Source organism: Schistocerca americana, chromosome 4 (assembly GCF_021461395.2).
Source record: "Schistocerca americana isolate TAMUIC-IGC-003095 chromosome 4, iqSchAmer2.1, whole genome shotgun sequence".
Lineage (NCBI taxonomy): Eukaryota > Metazoa > Arthropoda > Insecta > Orthoptera > Acrididae > Schistocerca > Schistocerca americana.
Genome location: NC_060122.1, coordinates 36,425,414 through 36,450,047, shown reverse-complemented (window position 1 = coordinate 36,450,047; position 24,634 = coordinate 36,425,414). Strand labels below are relative to the sequence as shown.

At 47.0% G+C, this 24,634-nt stretch overlaps 1 protein-coding gene across 1 annotated transcript in view; it reads right to left on the bottom strand.

Annotated features, from left to right (window-relative positions):
* Positions 1-24,634, bottom strand: part of LOC124612497 (unc-112-related protein-like) — a 617,439-nt gene that overhangs the window by 107,717 nt on the left and 485,088 nt on the right. The gene's annotated exons all lie outside the window — the stretch shown is intronic.

Here is a 24,634-nt window from a genome sequence, read left to right as displayed (position 1 = left end):
AGTGTGGAAGTGATCTCCCACTGAAATAGTTTTGTACGCACTTCAGACAAAGTTCTCGTCCAGGTAGGATTTTTGTCTGGCAGTATGAGGCATTAGCAATACGACAAAGCCGATTCTACGCCACTTTTGATATCAAATTAATTGACTGATTAATTAAATTCACCAATTAATTACATAGCCGCCGTCTACCAAATCTGTGAGCCTACATCTGTTCACGTTACGTGACTCATCTGTGAAGAAAGGCATCACGAGGATGCTGCTAGGATCGTATAGGTTGGCATACTCAATTGAGATAGCCTATATGATGGAAAAAAAAAATCTCTGAGAAAGACGACATATTTCTCCCAGAAACACAGGTGTGGATCACGGTATGTGTGGAGGTATATAGAGAAGTTTCCAGTTGATCTCCCTGTGAAACTGGGACAGAAGGGTAATCGACAATACTGGTGCAATGTACCATCCACCGTGCACTGTGCAGCAGCCTGGAGTGTATTTGTTTTAGATGTGAGATGCTTGGAGGTGATGGAGTCGTCTGCAAGCAACCGGGAAGACCTGTGGTGGGGTTGGTAGTTGACCTGAACATAACTGAATCTGTAGCACATTAATAGCACTAGACATCCCGTAAACTGTCATCGGAACCGCTAACTGCCATAAACGTCTGGCAGAAACCCTCTGGAGCGAGCTGAAGTAGAATGCATAAGTAGAGTTCGGATTCATTTGCTTGAATCTGAAGGAAAGCAATACAAACACTGAGACTGACAAGTCGGTGAGCTAAAGCAGAAGAATATGTCGGGCTCAAATTCACATGAATAAATGTTTAAGGGGGATGCAATCCACCCAATAAGATGTGACGGTTTAGGTTGAGGGCCGGCCGAAGTGGCCGAGCGGTTCTAGGCACTACAGTCTGGAACCGCGCGACCGCTACGGTCACAGATTCGAATCCTGCCTCGGGCATCGATGTGTGTGATGTCCTTAGGTTAGTTAGGTTTAAGTAGTTCTAAGTTCTAGCTGACTGATGACCTCAGATGTTAAGTCCCATAGTGCTCAGAGCCATTTGAACCATTTTTGATAGTGACTGAAGTAGGGAGGATATAAAATGTAGATTGGCAATGTCAAGAAACGTGAGAGATATTTGTTAACATGGAATATGGATTTAAGAATTAGGAAAGCTTTTCTGTAGAGATTTGTCTGGGGTGTAGCCATGTATGGAATTGAAACATGGAAGATAAACAGTTTAAATAGAAGTGTTTTTGAAAGGCAGAACTGGAGAAGAAAGCTGAAGGTTAGACAGGTAGATGACCTAAACAATGAGAGAAAAGGGGAGAAAAGAAATTTGTGGCACAACCTGCCTAGAAGGGATCGGTTGGTATGATACATTCTGACACATCAATGAATGACGAATATTGGAGAGACAGGGGTGAGGGAAGAGTGGGGGGGGGGGGGGGGGGGTTGAAGTCGCAGAGGGAAACCAAGACGTGAATATAGCAAGCAGATTCAGAAGGGTGTAAGTTGCAGTGGCTGTTCGGAGTTCGGAGATGAAGAGGCTCGGAGAGCAAAGAGTAGCACGGAGAGCTGCGTCCAACCTGTCTTTGGAGTGAAGCAGCAGATTACAAAAGATAGAATAGCGTGTCGCCGTAAGAAACAAGTGGCGAGTCACAGCAACACCGTGCATCGCCACTAGTAAAACAGCACAAAAGAAATCACCGAAGTTAGAATAAAATATTAGTCGTTTGTAGCTAGTGCAAGAATTTACAACTTACACTAGTGGCCATTAAAATTGCTACACCCAGAAGAAATGCAGATGATAAACGGTTATTCATTGGACAAATATATTATACTAGAACTCACATGTGATTACATTTTCACGCAGTTTGGGTGCATAGATCCTGAGAAATCAGTACCCAGAACAACCACCTCTGGCCGTAATAACGGCCTCGATACGCCTAGGCATTGAGTCAAACAGAGCTTGGATGGCGTGTACAAGTACAGCTGCCCATGCAGCTTCAACACGATACCACAGTTCATCAAGAGTAGTGACTGGCGTATTGTGACGAGCCAGTTGCTCGGCCACCATTGATCAGACGTTTTCAATTGGTGAGAGATCTGGAGAATGTGCTGGCCAGGGAGCAGTCGAACATTTTCTGCACCCAGGAAGGCCCGTACAGGACCTGCAACGTGCGGTCGTGCATTATCCTGCTGAAATGGTAGGGTTTCGCAGGGATCAAATGAAGGGTAGAACCACGGGTCGTAACACATCTGAAATGTAGCGTCCACTGTTCAAAGTGTCGTCAATGCGAACAAGAGGTGACCAAGATGTGTAACCAATGGCACCGCACCATACCATCACGCCGGGTGATATGTCAGTATGGCGATGAGGAATACACGCTTCCAATGTGCGTTCTCCGCGATGTCGCTATACACGGATGCGACCATTATGATGCTCTAAACAGAACCTGCATTCATCCGAAAAAATGACGTTTTGCCATTCGTGCACCCAGGTTCGTCGTTGAGTACACCATCGCAGGCGCTCCTGTCTGTGATGCAGCGTCAAGCGTAGCCGCTGCCATGGTCTCCGAGCTGATAGTCCACACTGCTGCAAACGTCGTCGAACTGTCCGTGCAGATGGTTGTTGCCTTGCAAACGTCCCCATCTGTTGACTCAGGGATCGAGACGTGGCTGCACGATCCGTCATCTCGACTGCTAGTGATACGAGGCCGTTGGGATCCAGCACTGCGTTCCGTATTACCCTCCTGAACCCACCGATTCCATACTCTGCTAAGAGTCATTGGATCACGACGAACGCGAGCACCAACGTCGCGATACGATAAACCGCAATCGCGATAGGCTACAATCCGACCTTTATCCAAGTCGGAAACGTGGTGGTACGCATTTCTCCTCCTTACACGAGGCATCACAACAACATTTCTCCAGGCAACGCCGGTCAACTGCAGTTTTTGTATGAGAAATCGGTTGGAAACTTTCCACATGACATCGCGTTGTAGGTGTCGCCACCGGAGCCAACCTTGTGTGAATGCTCTGAAAAGCTAATCATTTCCATATCACAGCATCTTCTTCTTGTCGGGTAAATTTCGCGCCTGTAGCACGTCATCTTCGTGGTGTAGCAATTTTAATGGCCAGTGGTGTAATTATGCAGCTAGATTTGCAGAAGTCCGGGGAAATGCTAGGCATAAAGATTAATTGTAGTACAGAATTATCCTACTTCGTTTAAGGATTATGTAACGAATGTGCACTTTAATTGCACGGAACGCCCAAAAACGAGCCCACTTATCTCGAAATGCAGAATGAGGAAAGAAGCTGCACGAGATAATTTTGTTTGTTTGCCGGTAGTAACCGTGTAAACGTGCAAGAGTGTTGGAAACTGGCGTTTCAGATGAGCCGTGATGTCTGGCGGCTGATGTCTGGGCTGCGGCAGCACCGGCTGCTGGGTAGTGGGGCGACACCTCACCTCAGCTCGCGGCCTGCCCGCCACACCGCCGGTGTCGGCTTTCGGCGCGGTTCAGCTTCTGCGCCCTGCAGGCTTCCCACGCGGGCGGCTGGGCCGGCGCGTCTGCCTCTGACTCTGCAGCTCACCTGTGCTGACGAACACGGCCACAGGGTCGAGGTGGTTCTCATTTTGAGTGGCCGAGTATCGTCTAGCAACGGATTTTTGTTACATAACTGCCTCGGACGAAACGCAGTTCCTACATTTTCCGTCATTCGTACGCGTGTGTGCGCTTTTTGGCCCTTTCTTTCCATTATTATAAGAGCGTGGGCTGTAGCAGCGCCCGTGTTTCAGTACACAGTCTGTCAGGCGGGTGACACAGTGAATCGGCGTCTGCGTCGCATCGTAGAGAGTCGATGCGGTGTGCGTTTGCGAGTCGAGTGCGTGCAGCCTCGACCGGGTGGGGAGGGGTGAAGCCGCCGCGCCGGCCCGCCCGCCGCCTGCAGAGTCAGCGCCCTGCGGCTCACCGCAAAGTCGGCAACTTCATTTCTGACGACTAAAAGCAGCCGTCGCGTGCGTACGATTTATTTAGGAGACATTCGTAAAGTATTTCTCCACACAGTAGCAACGTTACGGTACAAAGGGCAGCAGATCGTATGGGGGCGTGACGCGCAGCGCGTCTGCTTGCGAGACCGAGAGACGAGACGACCCAGGGTGGAATTTCCGCGGTAGGATGTAGACTGGGCGCCGATGCGCTGCCCAGACTTAATGCGGGTTTTAGGTCGTTTACGAATCTCGTTCAGGCAAATGTGGAATTGTTGTTCAGAATTTCGGCTCAGAGATTACGATACACAAACACTTACAGTATACGTTCACTCGGTTCGCGAACAGACGGCGCCCTCAGGTCAGCGGCAGCGAAGGCACCAGTCCACAGACCTGGGTAGTAAAAATTCTGAAAAGCCAGACCCCGTATTACACGGGATGAACAGTAGAAGAGAGGTGAAAGTGGCACTACAAAGTGCGTACGGTCATGAAACCGGCTTAGTAGTGGACTAACCGCCCGATTTTGAGCGCCTCCCTGTATTTCAAGGTTCTACTTCATGACGCGCTGTAGTATTGTATGAAAAAAGTACTTCCTAAGTTTTCCCCAAAGGGTATTTGTGGTGTAGTCAATGCCCGCACCGTGGCGCCTGCAGCTGCGTGGCCGCGGTCTTTACGTCGTACAGCCAACGGCCGGCACGCCCCGCTTATACGCGCAGCTCTGCACAGCTGTACAGCGCAGGAGCGGGCCTCACACACCGAGTGCCTCCGCAGTGTCATGGCATCCTCGGCTGGCGTCCTCCCGAGAGACAGTTGCGTGAGGCTGCGCCGCCAATCATAAAGGGACACGACGAGCGGACTCGGGTACGGCGGGCATATTCCTCCGCCACTCGCTCTATATAGCCGCATACACCGTCACGCCTGGCAGTCTCGTGTTGGGCTACGTACGTGCTACGTCGACTTCGCGGCCCGGAACCACGCTACACTGTGCTGTGACTGTTTACCACACCGGACTTGGACTCTGCAGCCCAGTCGCTGCTCTTCATCAGGCACCAACTTGTGTTAGTATTCTGGAACAGAATTTGGAACTGACGCCAATCGTAATTTGTTGTTTCTGCAATTACGGATACAACAGTATTTTAACTGTAGTGTGGTACTCCGTAGCGAAACCGGTAGCCATTTGAAAAACTAAAAGTGTCACTGCCAGCCTAACTGAAATAGGTTCTCTCTGAATGTGCGCGCCACTGCTGCAAAGGACAGCACGTCCGGAATATGCAGCAGAGGGAACGTGAGATTCGTCGACGCCGACAGGACACCCCGGAGAGTACGGCGCAGGAAGGGAAAAATGAAGAGGCCGTAGCGAGGACTGGAGAGCGGGCAACAGCCGACTAGAGGCAGACGGGCGTGGAGGCGGCAGGCGAAGCCGCAAAGCGACCGCCAGCCGCGAAGCGCGTCTGCCCCGCGCGAGCCGCGCGGCACGGCCCGTGTTCCACGCGCAGGCGCCGCCTCTGCCAGCGCGGGCTACACCGGGGAGCGCCAGCGGTCGTCGCACGGTGGGGCCGCAATACGCCACCTGTTCCGGTCGAATTAGACGACGTTTGTAGCGCCAGGCGTGGAGCCCACTGGGCAGAGACAGCCGCTGCGTCAAGTCACCACCCGCGCGCGGCTGCCTCTGAGGAATGGCTCGGCCAGGGCGCGCTTTTCCTTCCGCGGAAATGGCCGCTAGCTTCCGGTGCACACTCTAACTAGGCTGTTGTCGGCGCCACGGCGGCTGCCGTACTCCGCCCCGCCCGTGCCGGGTACTGCCTCAAAACTCTGCGCTACATGTCGTCCACATGAATCGCGTGTCTGCCTCTTACGGCACAAAATCTCCACATTATAAACACGGTGTGCTGAAGGCAAGGTTGTGGAAGGAACTGTGGGAAAAAGAGTTTTCACCCATAATGGTTCAACTTTCCGTTGCTCCACAGAAAGAACGCTCCGAAATATTTTTCACATATCGTTCGCCTTACTTAAAAGAAACCAGTAGCGACAATAAACTGCACTTCCAAATAAAAACATTAGAATTAATGAAATGTTACAGGCCTTTTAGAGCAACGCTACTACTGCGTTGTTCATAAATGCTGCATCGCCAGCTACGCCGACATCGACATCCACGTAAAGCCCAACTGCTCGGAATCCGGTCCAATACTCTTCACCAGTTACTGGACTGGGGGATGCAGTATTGCTTTTAACACTAACAGAGTATTAAAAGCGACTAAGCAGTTAACATAACTCGTAACGTTAACTTATTCATTAGAACCTAGGTTATGTTAACATACCTGTCAAGTATGCAAAGTACTGTATTTAATACCCGAATGTCACAGCAAGTGTTTCTTCTGCACCAACAGAATGACATAACTTAGTTTTTTTTTCTCTCTATATGGCTTTTGACATTCGACAACAATAAGTTGAAAGGCCTTACTTTCTGTAACAACACATACTTCCGTCACTTGGCCGATTCGTTGTAACTGGATGAATCCACCATTTTACAAGTCTTGTGCAATGACGAACAACGTATAATGGTACTGTATAAGTAATTATTTTAGTTTAGAATGAGAGCTCCCCTTGCGAGTTGTGCGTGGCAGGGCGCCTGTGACGCAGCTGTGTGATGAGAGTCCGCCTGCCGCCACGACGCGCTCGTGTTTGAACTGTCCGCCCCGGCGTCCAGAGTTGGCGGCTTCACGCTCAGTTTGGCAGGGGCCGCCGTCGCTCCAGGGGTTGCTGCGACCGCGCGGCGGGCTGCGAGAGACGCCGAGCCGCCGTCTGGACGGAGGACGCGTCGTCTCGGGCCCGGGCGGCAGGTGGAGACGTGTCTCGCAGCGCGCGGCCTGATGTGTCTCTACTTGCCGATTCAGGTCGTCCGTTCGGAACTCGTTTCGTGGAACCGTCGGCTCATTCCTCCTACTAGCGGAAATAGCCTTATTCGGTATGTAAGAGTGTGGCCTTATCGTCTTCCCGCCCTTCTTATTATCCTCCAAACTTCGTATCCTGGCGATCTCGGATGAAGACGCTGATTAACTGCTCCACACCTTTCAGCCTTTGCTTAGGAGTGTTCGTAAAATGTTAATGTGTTTTCTCTGGCGTTTTCTTTTATTACTGGTATAGATTACACTGCGCTTTGTACCTGCAGTTTAAGTCTGCTTGAGCATCCCACTGTCGGTAAAGTGAGCGTGGTACAGTAGCCCCAAAGTTAGACGTGATTTTACTATGTTTCAGTCTCACAAGTGTGCCGGCTAACTTGCTTCTTTTGGTCTTACTGCAGCCAACAGCCGACCTGGCGCGTTTGAATTGGACAGAGCAGTTGTACGGCTGTGGAAGTTATATATTTTTAAAGTGTAATCTGTATATACTGTTTTATTGTAGGCTGTTATTCGGCTAGACAGCCGGCCACACTTTAAAAACTCAAGCTCACCTTGAGTAAATTCTGATAGTTACTTCCTTAAAACTGTACAGAATGGAACTTGGGAATTAGAACTGTTGACCTATTTGTAATTTAAGAGTCGCATGTACTGAGGCTTTAGAAGTATTCACTTGCTACCTTAAGCCACTCTTAGTAGAGCCTGGCATCTTAACTAACGGCCACTGAGACGATTAAATCTATATACTAGAACTGTTCCCTCGACTTCCAATCATGTGTGCCATCCCCTGAGCCTCTAGCGGCGTTTACTTTTTTCTGATCTGCTTTGGTTCAGTTACTCCACCCCCAAGATGAACTTACTTTATAACTTGGTCTACCACTCTGTTCAAAATATAAATGTGTTTAATGTCCTCAGTGTCTAAAAGCATCACATTTTTCAGGCTTTGCCTCCATTTTCAAATTTAATTGTCCACTGTGCCGTAGCCTTTGAAATATTGCCACCTTAGTCTATAGCCGACCTTTGCTCAGGAGTTTGGCATTACTCTACCTTTTCCTTTGTTAAAAAAGTTGGTTAAAATTTGTGACCTGACTTTGGACACAGATTTTGATTTTTCTGTTATCTTATTCAATTCGTTTTTAAAGGGCCCATGCGGTCAGAAATTCCAGTACTTAAAACGGTCCTGGTACCGATTGCTCTGAGTCCAGAATTACCGACTCTAGATAATTGAACGGTCTTAACCCCATGCTTGTAATCCGTAGAAACTATCTCATGCCAAAATTTGAGACACATTGCAGACAGTCTGCTTCTTTCCCTTCTTAATTGCTCTTTGGAATCTGTTATTCTTATATATATATATATATATTGCTTTAAACTTAATAAGGTTTTGTACAATGGTGACTGAAGTTCAGCCGAAAATTGGCAGAGGCCTCTCTCGACTTCGACTTCCCTCGGTTGTGTTCCCCAGTTAAGGCAGCGCGCCTGTGAGTGCCGTTCCAGCTGCAACCGTCTGAATTGCGGCGGCCTGCGGCTGGTGTCTGCACGGGGAATACGAAGAAAAACGGCCAGTTTCGAGGGCGGCGCAGGGTCGGTCGCACAAGCAAACCCCGCTACGGGGGCGGAGAGGCGGGAGGCGTGGGCGGCAGCGGGGGCGGAGGCGGGGCCCGGACCGCGCACCTGCTGGACTGCTTGCTACTCCACAGCGTCAGTCTGTCTGCATCACCTGCCACGTGTCAATTCGCACTCTTTCTTTTTTTTTTTTTTTTTTTTTGTTGTTGCTTCGAAGTATCTCTCCCCCCCCCCCCCCGCCCCCGAAAAAAAAACTAAATTAAAAATATGTACAGGTCAGTGGTCGAACCAAAATTCCGACAGGATTAAATCGGTTTTGTTGCGAAACTGACAGTCATCTTCTAGATCTTCGCAATTTGGAGCTCGCCAGGATTTGACCAGAAACAACAGATTTCTATGACGGCTAGTGAACGAAAGGAAAAGCGGAAAAGAAAGTGAAGGAAATATAACGTATTTCTCGCGTTCGGCCACTTGCCTCCAATGGAGAAGTGATGCCAGCAAGGTTTTCGCGGGGAAACTGTAGAACATTCAATTCTCACTGTTATCCCGCAGTACGTGATGGAGAAGAAGAATTAAGAATTACTTCGCGTACAAAGAGTCGTCAACAGTGGCTGATTACATCCAATTCGAATTTTTTTTTTTTTTTCCATATTCGGTGTGATGAGTATCTCAAAACCGCATTGCACTGTCCACTCAGTTAAAGGCTCCTGTAATATATGTTCGTTGATACTCGTATCTGCCATTGATTAGTAGAGATAAGTAAAGCGATGTAGTAAGATTTTAATGTATCAGTTTTCTTAATCTTAGTACAATACGTAAGCGAAACGTAGAAAAGCTGAAGATTCCGGCCGACACATTTGTAGGTGGTTACCGCTGCTGCAGGTATGAGGGTTAACCAGACACAGCGTCACAGTAACGTCCATAACTTTGCTTCAGTGTGCTGCCGTAGACCAGTCTGGCAAGAGTGGAGCTCAGTCGGTCGGCGCCACAGTGAAACAGAGGCGAGTTGCGCATCAGATGACCCGTCCGCCGAGGAGGAACGGGACTAAAACGAGAGAGAGAGTCCAGTCCGTGCAGCGCAGCGGGGCAGCACCCCCCTGGCCGCTCGCCTCGCCTCGCCACGCTCTCGCCGTGCTGTACCGCCGCTGCCACGGCCGCGGCCGATCGCTCCGGACTCGGCCTCCTCCGCACGGCCGGCCGCGGTGGTCTAGCGGTTCTGGGCGCGCAGTCCCGAACCGCGCGACTGCTACGGTCGCAGGTACGAATCCTGCCTCGGGCATGGATGTGTGTGATGTTCTTAGGTTAGTTAGGTTTAAGTAGTTCTAAGTTCTAGGGGACTGATGACCATGGATGTTAAGTCCCATAGTCCTCAGAGCCAGAGCCGTCCTCCGCACGAATGTCCATCAAGATCCCGCATATTACTGCTGCTGCTGCTGCTGCTGCGTCTACAAGTCAGTTTTTCAATCCACCACGTCATAGGTATGCAGGCGCAGAGTAGATAATGGATCTTCAACCTGGAAGTGGAAATTTGCACTTTTTCACCGTCTTTGTGAAACTTTCAACATCCAGAACGACAATCGGTCTCACACTAACCGTAAACCGCAGTTTACCTACGTGACAATACCAATACGACGAACTATACAGAGCTGTGTGTCATCTCTCACATCGAGACTTCGCTGTGATGCGTACGGCAGCCCCACGTGCAGCAATCACGGGATCTAACAGTCAGCGTACGGCTGTTTGAGTGGGTCTGGATTCAGAATGAGATTTTCACTCTGCAGCGGAGTGTGCGCTGATATGAAACTTCCTGGCAGATCAAAACTGCGTGCCGGACCGAGACTCGAACTCTGGACCTTTGCCTTTCGCGGGCAAGTGCTGTACCATCTGAGCTACCCAAGCACGACTCACGCCCCGTCCTCACAGCTTTACTTCTGCCAGTACCTCGTCTCCTACCTTCCAAACTTTGCAGAAGCTCTCCTGCGAACCTCTCATTCTGGAAACATCCCCCAGGCTGTGGCTAAGCCATGTCTCCGCAATACCCTTTCTTCCAGGAGTGCTAGTTCTTCAACGTATGCAGGAGACCTTCTGCGAAGTTTGCAAGGTGGGAGACGAGGTACTGGCGGAATTAGAGCTGTGAAGACGGGGCGTGACCCGTGCTTGGGTAGCTCAGATGGTGAGCATTTGTCCGCGAAAGGCAAAGGTCCCGAGTTCGAGTCTCGGTCTGGCACACAGTTTTAATCTGCCAGGAAGTTTCGGGTGTGGATTTGTTTCTGTGTATGCAAGTCGACATAGAATCGAGAGCTCTTTCTGCAGAAGTGTGATGAACAAACACGGATACATTACCTGGTCTTCGCAGAGGGCTTCCAGGCAGCCACATTTGTCCGGGCGTTGTCCTGCCCATATTTGGCATGCGGTGTTGCGCGGCACTGGAGCGTGGCATGGGGGGGGGGGGGGGGGGGGTCGGGAGGAGGAAAGGGAGGAGGATCCGGGTTCTAAACCTCATCAACCGACTCCCTCCCCCGCGCCAGCCGCTACTCCCCCGCCCCCGCCTCCCCAGGCGTTCAGTTGATTCAGTGGCTGCCGCTCACGTTGATTCCATCTCTAATACGCACAACTCGAGATCGTAGATGCACATAATGTCTGTTATGTAACTGCCCTATCGACTTAGCGAAGTTAATTACCAATAAAAAATATTCGTTATATGGTAATAATGCGCAGGCCTACTCAAACGTCTAATTCAGGAAAAACGAATATCTAATTTAAAAAAATATTGTTCCTGTTACCTTCACAAACAGTTATTGTGAACAGAAGCGTTTAGATGCGCCAGTCAGCTTAGTGGGGATTACCGGCCCTAACGATATAAAAACTTCTCAAAGAAACGTCTTCATTATTACAGGACTTTTTCAGATAAAATTATGTTATTTACGTATGATAAGCAGAAAATACTGTTATCGCTCTTGATTCCGAATCGATTGTGGGTTTATGTAGTGGATGTAAAAAACTTTGATGGTTCAGAACATTTACGAAATAAATTGTAAGTGTGACTATACTTCCTTGTTGTCGGATGTACTGAAAATAACGTCTTGTAAAAATAAATGCGTGCATTGCAAATCCGCCCTCTAACTGAAATTATGGTAATGGTATACGAGAAAAGCTGTACGACGACAAGCAACTGTAAAAGTTCAAGTGTGGTTATGTAAAAGTTCCCCAAATGGAGCAATCATTAAAAAAAAAAAAAAAAATGTGGCGTCAACATGAGCAACGGGGAGTAGTTACTTGTAGTCAGTCGCCTGATGCTTTGCTGCAGTAAGGTGGGACGGCTCCCACCACACAACCAATATAACGTTTGTTACAATTGTGTGAATAAAATATTCTTACAGTTGAAAATCGCTACATATTGTTTCACGTCAAAATTGAAACCCATTTAAGCACTTTTTGCAGTAGGTCTAATTTCAAGATTTACGTCATTTTAAAATACTTATTACATAAAAGTAATATTCACGCTCAAAAATGTGTGAATTAAGAATGAAATGGACAAATATCTATCAATGAATAAATAGGAATCAGCTTATAATAAACATAATTATTTCAGAACTTCTTGGTTTCTACCACACTTGATTTATTGCTGTTGGTCCTATTTGCTACAAACCATACTAACGCTTTTCCTAAGCAACTTGCAGAACGCCATGCGACACTGGCTGGAACGCTGGTTCGCTCTACAGTATGAGTGCAGTATGTACTGCTTTTACCTTACAAAGAAAGAGTTCCGATCTGGAGTAACTCGCAGCCGAAGGATAACAAAGGAGACGACCCTCTCTCTGGCAGCGCGCACCTGCCTCCAGTGGCCACGTGTCGTTCCAGGGCACGGAACGCCACCGAAACGCGGTTTACAGCCCACAACAGCCCAGTGAAACTGACTCCAGTAGTGAAGCTCTGCACTGCGCATCGAAATACGCACTCATTTGCAGCTCGGAGGAAGCGCACAAAGGTCAGAGCTAAGAAAGGAGAGATAAGTCAAACAGAATCGCACGGAATGCAGCGCGCGGAAGACAATAGGTCATCGACGTACGACAAATGGACTTGTCTTCGAGCGGCGCTGGTGGTAGGCACACTGTTTATTGGCTCCCTCGGCACGAAGACATTGTCAGTGACGCAGCCTTCCTGTACACCTCCGTCTTTGTCTTCGCATTCTTCTAGGTTTATTTATTCAGTCGACAACGTATACGGCTTTCAAAGACATCTGTCTTGTTTCAGTGCTTTTTTCTTTCTTCGTTTGTACAAGTAATACCTCTAATATTCGTGAGGGCATTAATCAGTCTTACATGTCTATTAACGAAGTATTTTCATGACGCATTATAGACAACTTTCAATCAGAGGAAATGCGGAACCCAAAATCCGGGAAGTGGCCGTAACATTTGTATAGTATTCTGCGCTACTCCAGGGCTACTCATGTCCTGGAGTGATCTTTTAATACGGGAAGACAAAACGAACACTTTAAAAAAATTTGGTGAACTACAGCTTAAAGTTTTTTCTGACCTTTATGAGAGTTAGTAAATGATCTGTTATCCGGCGGCCACTTTGTCTGCAGAATGTTAATCTTCCATAAACACAATACAGTCGACGAAGTATTTTTGTTTCTTTTCATGTTCAATTCGCGCCCGTCGTTGACACGTATTTTCTCGCATAGTTCTGCGATAATTTAACGTCATCGAATAGTGGCATCTCTGCTATATTGGGGGGGGGGGAAGGGAATTGTTTTCCGCCGCGTTCAGTTCTTCCTAAGTAAAGAGACAAATAAACACGTCAAGATGATCTATGCGTTGTAAAGAACGGCTATATTATTTTGCTTCTTGTGTCTGACGCCATTATAAAAAAAAAAAAAAAAAATGGTTCAAATGGCTCTGAGCACTATGGAACTTAACAGCTGTGGTCATCAGTCCCCTAGAACTTAGAACTACTTAAACCTAACTAACCTAAGGACATCACACACATCCACGCCCGAGGCAGGATTCGAACCTGCGACCGTAGCAGACGCGCGGTTCCGGACTGCGCGCCTAGAACCGCGAGACCACCGCGGCCGGCGACGCCATTATAGCACACGGCATTCTGCTGAATAAATGATGAGTTTGCTTAAACACTAAATATTTGAAGTATTACAATTTCTTTATAGTAAACATGCCAGTTAAGCTATTTTTCACACACGATATTTTGAGTATCTAACAAAATAACAACAGCGACGATGTATTTCTGTACGTCATGGTGCATGTCATGGAAAGGATGGGCTGCGGGTATGTCAGTTGCCCTTTCTCTCCATAATACTAACGTGCTTCAGTCTAATCTTGTTTCACGTTCAAGGCTACTGGATTTCTTACTTGCTTCTCTTCTTTCGACCTTTAAATGATTCGTCCATATTGTGGTATCAAGTTACTGCACGCGAAAGAACACGGAAATGGAATTCGTAGTTCCATGGTAGTCCGTTTCCATACGCATTTCACAGCTTATAATGATATACAAGCAAACTACCTAGCTATAAAAGAAACCAAAATGAAATATTAATTTATTGCCACCTGGAAAATAAAGGTTTATTTTACAATTACGAATCAACGCACAACTCAGACCTGTAGCACAATATATGTATTCTTAGACGGCACGTATTATTATTATTATTATTATTATTATTATTTTAAACATAGCTGCCAACAGCAACGGTTCCACGTAATAAAATTATTATTATTACTGTTGTTAATAGGTTGTTGAAGACAATTAAAATGTCGTAAGTCTTAGTGAATCATCTGACTGCTGTTTAATGTTGTGGCATCTTACTTCTTTTTTGTCGTCACGTTGCCAGCACAGCCAGTTTACTCTACCGAGCAGAACGCCTGCTTTTGGAGAGCTCGTTTCTAGGTATCGAAGAGCAGCAAGGGCTTGTCGTGCCATACGTAAGTACTCTTCAACCATGAGCCAATGTATGTCTTCTGTCGGCACATTGATTGACACACTTGAAGAGAAACGACAAATATTTTTTACACCAACCAAAAGGGAACGCCTTGTGGAGAGCAAATGTTTGTCAGTCTTGACCTCGACGTTACAAATCAGTGCTCGATTTTTATTGTTGGGCACCTAACATAATGCCACTTCACCTAAACACGGAGCGCTCAACCTCTCAACCTCTCAAGCGCGAATAAACGAATATATCGGTATCTCACCGGTTACCATTTTCATCGGGCGATTACGTGAAGACCAGATTTCTCTCGCGATTTACAACGTACCAAGAGAGGCTGCGGATGTAGCCAAGTTGAACGGCCGGCAGTGGCCGTTTATAGCGAGTACTTAGTAGTACGGGGGAGCAGATCGTGAACGATAGTGAGACGGAACAGTAATCTGCCGCGGAGGTCTCAACTCGCTATCGCACGCATCGTGATCGCCCCACGCGCCCAGGCGCTTCTCCCGCTCACACGCTAAACTTCACGCCGTATCGTCTCAGGCTGGAGTCTTAACATCTAAACAACTGCCCTCTACTAGTCAGTACGGGAAAAGTCTCCAGATTTTGTATGCAAGTTCCTTCGTAACTAAAGCAGTTTTCCTGACAAGAAAACCGTTACAGGACTTACGCTTCACTAAGGAATCTCTGTGTCAAAACTTGGTCAGTCGTTGTGGAACCCATATACATGAACCTGAATATTAATGGAATGGTGATACGTTATCAGTACTTTTATATGAGTTTTTTACTTTCTTTTTCCAGTGCAGTATTGATCAACTTCAGTTCCAGATCTCTGTTTATGAGGTCCTGCATTCCAATATTCTCCCATCTTCTATCACAGTCTCCATCCTGTCCATCCTTGTGGATAACATCGGAAGTTCACTGAGGCTTTTTGCGGATGATGCTGTGGTATATCGAGAGGTTGTAACAGTGGAAAATTGTACTGAAATGCAGGAGGATCGTCGTAGAAACGCTTTTTACCGTCCGTAGACGCATAAACAGAGCAGTCAGTGCATATTCATATACATCGCGATTTGATCACGAAACATAAGCGAGCGACCCCTCATAAATTTAACGACTTGCAGAACAACATCTTCTGTACAAGGGGACTGACAAGAAAGAACCGTAGATCAACTCTTTTATAGAAATACGAAAATTCCAACAGTTCTACCGTTTACAAAACGCCGTCAATTGTTATTTCATTGTTAAAGAATTATTTTATGATATAATATGGCGGCACTTCTTCTCACCTTGTATGTCTGTGAATGTTATGCTGGTCAACAGCGTTTTACTTACCAAGAATGTGAATGATCTTCTTTCCTAAGTCGTAGGTGCTAAATTCGAAAATGAAATCAGGTTTTGTGCACCGGGCTCAGTTTTCTGTGACACGCTACTCTCTATCTATCGAAATCATTGATAAGACTGCATACAGTTTATTCTTCCGTGGCTTAACTTAAATATTCTGCACATTTTATCGTTGAAAAATGGTTTGTGGTTTGGATTAATTCAGAAGAAATCCCTCGACATGCATAAATAGTACAAATTCATGTTGCTATAGATGTGGAGCGTTAACTTGGGAAGCACAAACACGGAAATTTAATAATCTTGTAAAGAAGTGCTGCGAATTTCATTTTGTTTCTTGTCTTTGGCGGCCAGGACAAGACGTGCATCTCCGCAGGCCTCACATTCTGTTGCCCACGTACTGACACGTCGCATACATGTCCTCTGCTGTTTCAGGGAGCCAACGCACCCACAACAGACCTTTATTACTGTCTGACAAAAATATATGCAAACGTTTCGGAAACATCGTAACTTTCATGTATTATACGGCCTGTAGACGGTGGAGAACTATCGACAGCAGTTATTCCTGAGCATATGTCAGCGTGTGAAGAGGAGTAGAGCGACCAAACGCAAGAAGGCAGCGGAACGATTTTGTTCATGATTTAAATCTGTCGAAGCAACTGGCTTAGCTTTTAGCTTCGCAATTGAAATGATGAAAACATTGAGGTGTGCTTGGCCCGTGTTCGTGCCATCTCTCATCTAACATCTCGTTATTGCCGTACTGCCACCTCGTTACGTTAGTTTCAATTACTGGTGTCACTGAGTTGCTGCTTTGCCTGCCAGTGAGCGGCAGCAGCAGCAGCAGCGCTTATCCATATAAGCCCTGCCGTATTACCTTTGCTGGACTGCTATTACTTTCCGGTCGTCGTGTGTCTACTAGTGAGTTGGAACGTACCAGCAGTTAGTTCGGACCAGCCAGTGTTTGTGTTGGCACGCCGCACAACTCCAGCCGTGGCGCGGCAGCAGTGAGGTCCTGACTGCCATGACTCGCCCGACGGTTGGCGACACACACGTGACTGGAGTGGCGACGACTTTGGTTGGTCGTCGGTCGGTCGTCCTGCCGGAGGACGTGTATGTTGGCCGGCGATCGCCTATGGGTTGGCTGTGTGTGCCGACTCGTGATTCGTCCTTGTTATTGTACAGGCACTGCCGTTAGCATTGTCTAGTTCGTCGTGCAAGTGTTCGTGCAACTGTGTGTAGTTTGTGTGATTTTGACTGACAAGTTATTTTAAATGTTGTCGGCGTACTGGCTCTGAGCAGTCGGTCGGTTGGTGTGGATCAGCCAGGAAATCTCCCCGCGGCGCAGTGGGCCGGGCCCGGTGGCGGTCTACACGCAGTGCAGGAGTGTGTGGGAGCTGTTCCGATTGCTACGAGGTTCGTGGCTCACCGACCCAGGGCATCAAGGTTGAGTGGTGATCTAACTACCGAAGCTAGTCTGTTCACATTGTGCTGTTGGTTTTCACGGTTGGCTATTGGAGGTATTCCCGTGAGCAACAGCAAGTGTTCGAGTTGGCAAAAGTTTGGCCACTATCCAGTGGAGTTTAACTCTATTTTCGTTGTTTGAAGTCCAAGTGCACCAGCGGAATTTTCTGCCTTTTGGCCGTTAGCGTTCCGGTTACCTCCCTGGCCGCTGACGTAAAATTCAGGCTGTGTCCTTTCCTTACCGTGTTGTCGCTGTCCAGCACGTGTGTGTAGTTTTGATAGCTTATGCATACTTGGTTGTGGGCGGCTACGCCTTTTACGTTTTGGCTTTGGAGTTCCTTGTGTACTGGTAGGGTGGAAGGCAAGTCGTCTTGTCGGTGGATCAATTGACTGTCTCTTGGTTGGGTTGCCGGCGGATGGGATATAGTTAGGCCGACTACCTGTCTCCCCTAAACGAACGTTAATATTTCAAGTGCAGACCGACACCAGGAAACTTCTGAGCGCCGCTGTCTGTACTGCCTTTTCTTATTGGTGTTTGATTGTGCATTTTAATGGCTCATAGCCGATGGTTTGAATTTGTATGCTTTTATTTGGGTTTTAAATAATGGCCTTGAGCCGTTTTAAAATTGAAAGTTCCTTACTTGTCAAGTCTTGCATTGTTTCGGCCTTCAGCCTCATTTAAAATGTATCTATTTTTTTCTGGATAAAGCTTTGGGCCATTTGCCCTTTGAAAATTTATTGTAGTTGTGTTTTTCAATCATGGGCCTTCAGCCTCAAAAAAAAAATAATAATAATAATAATATTATGGGTAAAGCCTTGGGCTATCTGCCTTGTAAAAATTTATTGTAATTGTGTTTTGAATCATGGGCCTTTAGCAGTTTTAAAAGTAAAATTCTTTATTGTTAAGTCTTAGATTGTTTGGGCTTTCAGCCTCCTTTTTTAAAAAATTATTTAAGGATAAAGCTTTGGGCCTCCTGCTTCTGAAAATTTATTGTAGTTGTGTTTTTAAATCATGGGCCTCCAGCCATTTTAAGATTAAAATTCCTTACTTGTCAAGTCTTAGATTGTTTGGGCTTTCAGCCTCATTTGAAATATTATTTAAGGATAAAAACCTTGTATTTTCTGCCTTTTGAAAATTTGTTCTAGTTGTGTTTTAAATCACGGGCTTCAGCTGTTTTAAAAATTAAAGAGGTTGTGCCTTTAAGTCATAAGATTGTGTGACATATTTAGTCTATAGTTAAGCTCGGAAATTTGCGCTGTAATGTTTGGGCAACTAAATAAAGTTATATGTGTTCCAGTGTAACTGACAGCCGCTCATTTTTGGCCCCTTTCCGGCCGGCCGGGGTGGCCGAGCGGTTCTAGGTGCTACAGTCTGGAACCGCGCGACTGCTACGGTCGCAGGTTCGTATCCTGCCTCGGGCATGCATGTGGGCGATGTCTTTAGGTTAGTTAGGTTTAAGTAGTTCTAAGTTCTAGGGGACTGATGACCTCAGATGTTAAGTCCCATAGTGCTCAGAGCCATTAGCCCCTTTCCACAATTCCAACTACCTGTTCTGTCCTGCGGATTTAACCAGGCGTTTCAAACATGGTCCTCGCGAAATGGAAGTGAGTGTTCATCGTCGCAGCCGAGTTGTTTTTTGTGCATATTTCTCCAAGGACAGTGACACGGTTTGTTTTGAAGTAAATGAGCTCTTGCTCATTAATTCCGGCAAAGATACGCTAAAAGGTGTGGACCTGCTCCTCCACACTAGCAACGAATTTCCGTACGTCCTGACTGCTCGTACAGCTGATTCGATCTTTAAACTGCTCCTCACATTTATCCAGTATGAGAAATACAGATGGTGGATGTGTAGAGCTCTCGAGGCAGTTTACAATTATTCTCGGCATGCAGCTCGGGTGCACGAAGCAGTGCGAGTGGAGCAGCAGAGGCAGAGGAAAGCGGAGCAAAGATAAAACAACGAATTTTTGTAGGGCCGCGAATAAGGGAACTAATGTCCGATGAACGATTTCTTCATTTGTTGAGTGATACTGAAATAACGGCGAGGCTTTCTTCTACATGTGTCTGCGGGAACTTTTTGGCAGTCACAGGGCAGAGAACTATAGCGATGCTGTCCGTAAACTACTGACCTTATGGAACCTAGCAAGCCACTTAACACTTAATCTGCCACATACTTGCAAACTCTCTCTGCTACCGACGTGTACGTGCGGCGGCAGTCAACAATGCCACGAGCGCCAACGTCGGATACGTAGGTTTCGATGTTTTATCGCAACATACATACACAGGTCTAACTACAGCGCGTCACATGTATGCTAGTAGTATTAGTAACTCCACAATACTGCTCACAGATGGCAGCAGACGCTGTTCTTATTTGCCTTTCGCAACTTTTGGGAGTATTATAGTGTCGGAGCGTGTACAAATCACTCAGAAAATGTGCAAGCGTCGCGGGTTGTCGAACGCGGAAGTAGAAAGGTTGATCATAAACAGTGACAGTGCGGATGAATTTAATTTTATTGCGTCTGCCGATGAATATTTTGCTCCTTCAACGACTCAGGGCCGAGAAAATAATTTTTCACGAGCTCGCCTTCCACGAGTGAAACTGATGACAACGACGGCGGACAGGATAGCAGCACAGAGCGGTCCCCTCCACTGAACAGAACGGGCAAATCTACGGACACATTTCTGTGGCAGAGAAAGGAAATGTCCTCTGATAACATAAGTTCGACTCATCAAATTCGGATGTAAATATTGCACTTGAACATAACTGTAGTACCTTGGAAATTTTCGGGAACTTTTTTTTAACGTCTGATATGCTTTTCAGTTATCGTAGTATCATAAATACTATGTGAAAAAACTACTGTATTATTCAAGGGAATAGCCGTGTAAGTGCCTGGAGTGAAACGTCTTTGGATGAAATGTATCGTTTCCTGGCTGTAACCCTGCTTGCGTCACGCGTTGACAAGTTCAAGATTTCAGAATACTGGTCAACAGACGCTCTTCTTCACACTACAGTTATTCGTGAAATAATGTTTGGAGACAGATATTTGCTGTTGCTCTGTATGCTTCATGTTTGTGCCAGCAACGTCCCTTCTCTGGAGGACAGACTGTTGAAGATTAGTTTGAAGTGGCGAGTGTGAAACTTGTGCTCTCACCCGATTTCAAATCTTGTATTGACAAAAGTGTTCTCCTGTACAACGGTAACTTCTGTTTAAAAGCGTATATTCTGTTAAAAAGAAACCGTTTTGGAATAAAAACGCTTGTTTTGTGTGACTGTGAAACTGGATTTTTGCTGGATTTTTTAGTTTACACTGGTGCAAGGACTGAAGTAGAAACTAGTGAATATTATTTCGGAAAATCACGCAGTATAGTGACAAGGCCTCTGGAACCTCATCTGGGAAGAGGGCTCGCACTCTTCGTTGAAGCTGGCACACAAACACAGATCTGTTCCAGGAAGTAATGCGTTAGGTGCACTTCGCACGAACAGAGAAAACGCATACACTGGAACGGAACTTGCACAAAGGAGAAACGGAAGTGAGGCTGAGGAGCGCGCTACAGGTAATGAAGTAGCGTGACAGGAGGGACGCGTGCGTGTCCATCACGTGTCATGTAGCTGAAATGGCGTCAGGAAAAAGCAACCGTCAAAGCAATCTTGAAGAACTCAAACCGAAATGTGTGTTGGATTTGAATCAATCAATGGGAGCAGCAGACAAGTGTGACATGATAACTAAGCGCAACTGAATGCTTTCGAAGAACCACGTAATGATGAAACAAATTTCTTTTTTGACATTCTAGACGTACGTGTATTATATTCCCACGTCAATCCACACAGGGGAAAATTTGTCAATGTCCGAGTGTCACCTGATTCTCATTCGAGTTTTGCAACCCTTCTGTACTCTCGGCCAATTTCGGTCGAAAAAAGTGCGTAATTTGTTGTGGGACATCGCGGAATATTTCCGCAGCAGCCCGTGCATTTTCATGAAGTTCCGACATGTGTCGGCGCCACACGTAGCCCCTCAGCAGTGAAAAAAAGCACAGGCAGTCGTCGGGCGAGGCGCGTGTCACCATCGCAACGAGGCCGCCCAAACCTGTCCGACTTTGCACGTGCCGTGCTGGAAGGCGAGGACAGACGACGCACGGATCACAGCCGGACACTTTACGCTGCTCAACTGGACACCTCTGGTGGTAGTGCTGACACACTCCTCAACCAGTTGGGGTACTTAAAGGCGTGCGCCGGCTGGGTTCCTAACGGAAGATCATGGAGAGCAACGAAGGACCGTCTGTGCGGGATTGCTTGCGCGTTGCGAGGCTGATGGCGATCAAACATGAGTTCATCATTCGAAGCAGTGGAGTGGCTCCATACCACCTCTCCTCTGAAAGATAGTTCAAAGCCGCACCTTCAGCTGGTGAACTCGTGGGATGGTCTTCCGCGATTCTGAAGAGTCCTTCCTACTGGTGCAACGATACACTCTAAAGTGTACTGAGCTATCCTCAGGAAAGTGGAGAAACAACCTCAGCGTGTTCGTCGCCACAAAAATGTAAACCAACTTGTTCTTCTCCATGACAACGTCACGCATCACAAAAGTCTGCGCACAAAACTTGATGGGACTGTGCTTCCTCATCCACCGTACAACACGGATCTTGCACGTTTCATCTGTTTGGACCAATAACAAACAGTGCATTGTGCCGGCAGCAGTACACGGATGACGGCTGGTGCAGGATCCGACGCCCACCGCTAGGTTGATACCGGGCGAGCGTACAGGGCTTCCCAGTAAGGTGGCGTAAGGCCGCCGCATTGGAGATTAATTCGAAAACTGGGCTTTGTAAGCAAAATTGTAGGCGTATTGGAATCATTAATAAGACCAACTTGCTTTAAGGAAAAAAAATAGTCTTCATTACTTACTGAACGCCCCTCGTACAATGCCTCGATGCTCACTGGACTTCTGCTCGGATAACATTGGCACCGATAAGCCATCGGCACACGGACCGTGCTGTCGAACGTTAACGTTGAGCGTGCCGAGTTCAACGTGCTGCTGAACGCTCAGGAACGATGCGACTTTATCTTATGCGGAGAAGTATTCCAAATTTGTACCGCACTGTTTGTAATGGAACTTTTGTAAGCCTGTGTCCTTATTGATTGAACATCGTACATTCCTTTTCGTGGACGATGGAGGAAATGTGCGTTTTAATAGACCTAACGTGGGAATTTTACGCGCGCCCGTTGAGTAAACAGTGTGATTTACGAACTAGCAGCATCCCTCAAACTGCCGCTGGAGTGCGTTGCGACCGCGTATACCAGGTTGGGGCCCACGTACCGTACGCTCAAGTCGCATCGTTCCTCAGCGTTCAGCAGCACGTTGAACTCGGCACGCTCAACGTTAACGTTCGACAGCACGGTCCGTGTGCCGACGGCTTGAGTGCTCAGAGCCATTTGTCTTGTAGATTAAGCCAATCGAACGAAGTCACCCCCCCAAAAAAGGTGAACTTATATTTACATAAAATCAAATATTACAGTATACACTTATATTAAACTAATAATAAAGTATCAGAAACTAATAAAAACGCGAATGTTAGGGAAAAAAAAGATTTGGGAGTGTCCAGACAGCTCAATACAAGACGGTGACGCTACTCATCACGCTAAACCCTTTGCCTCTAATCATAGTATGTTACCCCCTGCTGAAAACTTTAATCGTAGATATATTAGTAATTGCAATTTAATTATAACAAATGGTATCAAGAACAATGCGTTTTGGGTAGATCTTCAGTGCGTCGCTGCCTTCAAATAGCCTACTCTCATAATACGCAAGTTACAATAATCCTTTTGCCACGTATATGATGTTTCTCATTATTTTATTGCAACGAATCACACAACTAACAACGGGTTTTCCAGTGATTCTCAATTTGCTGGTGCTCAGAAACGGCGTATATACATATAGGCATGAAATGAATGCCAATATGGCGCTTCACAACTCTCTACTGAAGGCAGACGGCGTGCGTGTGACGTAGGTGGCGTTGTGCCATTTCATCGGTCAACGCTCAGACGCACGCTCAGAATATCTCACATGCCAGATACTGCTCTGCTCGTCAGGAAAGACTCCCGAACGTGCTATTCCACGCTATGACGTCAGAAACCGGGCACGATCAACGCTCAACGTTCGGATGCACGGTCCGTGTGCCGACGGCTTTAGCGACGAACACAGAGAACGGTTCCACTATGACATTTCTAAAATGGAAAAGCGTTGTCAAGGCAAATAGCTTACGCAATGTTGTGCCACTACTGCTGGCTCTTACGAAGTAACATTCCTGAAGCAAAATATAACAGGAAATCGGAAAGAAATTTTTTTGGGTAGAATTCTTTATTCTTATGTTTCTTTCGTACATCTGAGTACTGGCACTTACTTATACTGTTTCCATTTCGAAGTGTTGTTGTTACAACATGTCATTTTGCCGTGTATATGTAATACAAATGGTGTCGTAAGCATTTACAAAGCCACTGCTGCTTGAAAACTGCGGTCTGCAAAGAAATTCTGAAATCGCGCGTGTGAGCAGGTGCGAATTTTCTTCCAGAAGCAGTGTGCATTGTTCTTGTAATTGAAATAAAAAAATTCTTTTGTTGAGCCGAGCTATTAAGAAATGTAATGCGTAGAACGAGGAGAGAGGAAACTGTAACACACCAATCTGACGCTAAGAATGATTGCACGGCGTTGTCGGCAAGAACAAAGCCGGTTGTGGCAGCAATCGAGAAGCTGCTGGAAATCGTGGGAAAGAGCGAGATGGAGCGTTTTGTATTTCTGTCACATCATTTGAAGCGAGCGTTGAAGTCGCTGCTTCAACAAGGCTGAAGGTGATTTCCTCAACCCCGCCCAATCTGAGCTTGCGCTCCGACTTGTGATCCCGACGTGTACTCGATTTTGAATTCCAAACTCCGGTGATCCGTTCGCAGATTTGCTGCGGCTGCTGACCTGGATGGAGACACCAGAACAGCTGTCGTGGTCAGCCAGAGAGGCGCTCAGCAGCAGGCTGGGACTGCGCGCCGCCCGCACCTCTCCGGTCACCGCACACCGTGTCTGCGGCTCCAGCAAAGGTCAGCGGCGCGGGCTGCGTTCTCTCCCGGCGGTTCGCTTTATGGCGCGTTCTAAACCTTTTACGTCGCCTTGGGGACAGAGGACTGCCACGGTGTTTCACGGCGACACTAAAAGCTAACGGACTGCTTCTACAGGCGTCTGACCGGGGGGAAATACCAGAAAGAGATAAACGTATCGAACACGGTAAAAGTGCAGTTCGTGACGCCGTGGCGTGTTCACTCCATAAGGTGCGGGTGTCTGCTCTTCATCTGCCGAGTGGTTAGGGCTAGGAAGTGCACGCGAACCATTAGTTAAGTTCACTCGTTATTAGTCATAAATGCCGTATCTGACACTCAGACGAGAGGTGGAATACACTCTTCTCAT